Here is a 2693-nt window from a genome sequence, read left to right on the forward strand (position 1 = left end):
TTTTGAGTTACGGCCAATTTATTTTTAAAGTTTTGTATGAAAAACACATTTGCTTTAATTCATCATGATTTGCAAAAAATAATTATACTGCGGTAAGCGTACAAAATACGGAAAAAAACATTATATTATCTGCTTTCCAACAAGTTTCAAAAGTTAAAAAAATATAAATTAGTTACGACAATATATAATGGTGCATCAAAGCTCCATACAGTGACCAACAATTTTGTATTAACCAACAATTAACCTACAAATAAACTTATTTTGAGTAATACTGGAGGTTCACCGACTTTGGTTATGTGGAAACCATAAAAAATTTTGAAAATTAAAATCTTATGAAAGCCGTTATTTTTGAAAATCTCTATGGAGCTTTGATGCACATTTTTGCATAAGTTATTATTTTTTGTCGTAACTAATTTGTATTTTTTTAACTTTTGCACCTTGTTGGAAAGCTGATAAAATGACAAAGTTTTTGCCGTGTTTTGTACGCTTACCGCAGTATAATATTTTTTTACTAAATCATGATGTATTCAAGCAAATGCGTTTTTCATACAAAACTATAAATTGTAGCTGGTTACAAAACTCGGTTACAAACACGGCCGAAGGGAAATTGGCCGTAACTCAAAAACCATTAATTTTCGACCTCTAGTTTATAGGACTTTTTTTGTTACAAATGACGTCTAGTTATAACCCCTTTAAAGGAATAGATCGAATTTACAGTCACCTGTATTGGAATGGAGACTAATGAATCTTTAATTTTATTTTAATTAATTGATTGTTTCAATAGTGTTTACTACGAGTACTAAGATTGTTATAAAATTGAATAAAAAATGTAAGGTTCCTTATATTTTATACGTTTCATTTCATCTCTTTATAATACTGCTTTAAAAACACTAAAAATTTAACATGGATACTCCAAAATTACGAATTATACTCACTAAATAGTTTTTAAATAAATTTAAATGATAAATGGTTTTTAAAAAACAAAGACGTGGTAAGGACACATGCCCATCAAAATATTTTCTTAAAATTCTGTACGATTTCTTTTATAAAATCTTTCTTTTTCCCCAAAGAAAACAAAATAAAATAAACTTATTAATGTCTCTGGCAAAATGTTGACTCGTACAAATTTTTTGGGTGGGCGTTTGTGTTTATACTAGAGAATCATATTTAAGTAATCTAAGAAAAAAATCTTAAGTTTAGAACCATTACAGCGTATGTCGAGTGAGGTTTTTTGCCTATTTTTATTCGTTTTTTATCTATTTTATTATATTTTTATTGCTTATATTCAATGTCATTATGGCGTATATGTCGTGTGTGAATAATATTTATGTTAACTAAGAGTAATTCTTCTGATAAGAGTCATTATGGCGTAAGTCGACTTAGGTAATTAAATTGGTTATTTTCCTTTTTCTTATCTTCCATTGTATCTAACCCGGCAATGCCACCCAGCAATGGCACTCAGCAATGGCACCATTGCCGGGTTAGATACAAAGGAAGATAAGAAAAAGGAAAATAACCAATTTAATTACCTAAGTCGACTTACGCCATAATGACTCTTAATAGAAGAATTATTCTTAGTTAACATAAATATTATTCTTAGTACTTTCAAACAAGACAGAGTTGAATCAAGCAATAAATAAAAGTAGAGCCAAACAATATTTTATGAGTGAAATAAGTGTCTTAGTCGAGTGTAACAAGTATCTTAGTGAAGTGAAACAAGTATTATAGTAGTGTGAAACAAGATTCTATGTCCAGCGAAGCATGTATCATAGTTGAGTGGAACAAGTATCTTCTTAGGGAGAAAAAAGTGTCTTAGTAGAGTAAAGTAAGTATCTTAGTAGAGCAAGACAAGTATCATAGTGGAGTTAAATAAGCATATAGTGGAGTGAAACAAGTTTCTGTGTCAAGCGAAACAAGTATCTTAGTTGAATTAAACAAGATCTTAGTGGCGTGAAACAAGTATCTTAGTAGAGTTAAATAAGCACATAGTGGAGTGAAACAAGTATCTTAGTTGAATTAAACAAGATCTTAGTGGCATTAAACAAGTGTCTCAGTAGAGTTAAATAAGCATATAGTGGAGTGAAACAAGTTTCTGTGTCAAGCGAAACGAGTATCTTAGTTGAATTAAACAAGATCTTAGTGGCGTTAAACAAGTGTCTTAGTAGAGTAAATTAGAATTATAATGGAGTGAAACAAGTTTCTGCGTCAAGCGAAACAAGTATCTTAGTAGAGTGGAGCAAGATCTTAGTGGCGTGAAACAAGTGTCTTAGTAGAGTTAAATAATAATTATAACAGAGTGAAACAAGTTTCTGCGTCAAGCGAAACAAGTATCTTAGTTAAATGGAACAAGATGTTAGTGGCGTGTAACAAGTGTCATAGTAGAGCTACACAAAATCTTGGTTGAATTAAACATAAAATAATAGTAGCATTATACAATACACTTAGTGCGCTAGACCAACAAGATCAGCTTGTTTGTTGTAATCATCCTGTTTGCTGGCTCATATGCGTTCATGATGCTTGTTCAAAATAGTCACAATCTTAGTTGATTCAGACAATTTTTTTTTTCAGTGTATATTTATTTATTGGGTATTCTACGATAATTTTAGGTTGGGTTATTTACGCTTTTTATAAAGTAACATATCGCTTTCATAATGCAATATTATTTTGCCATGGCAAAATATTAGTCAAATTAA

Source organism: Cydia pomonella, chromosome 14, assembly GCF_033807575.1.
Source record: "Cydia pomonella isolate Wapato2018A chromosome 14, ilCydPomo1, whole genome shotgun sequence".
Taxonomy (NCBI): domain Eukaryota; kingdom Metazoa; phylum Arthropoda; class Insecta; order Lepidoptera; family Tortricidae; genus Cydia; species Cydia pomonella.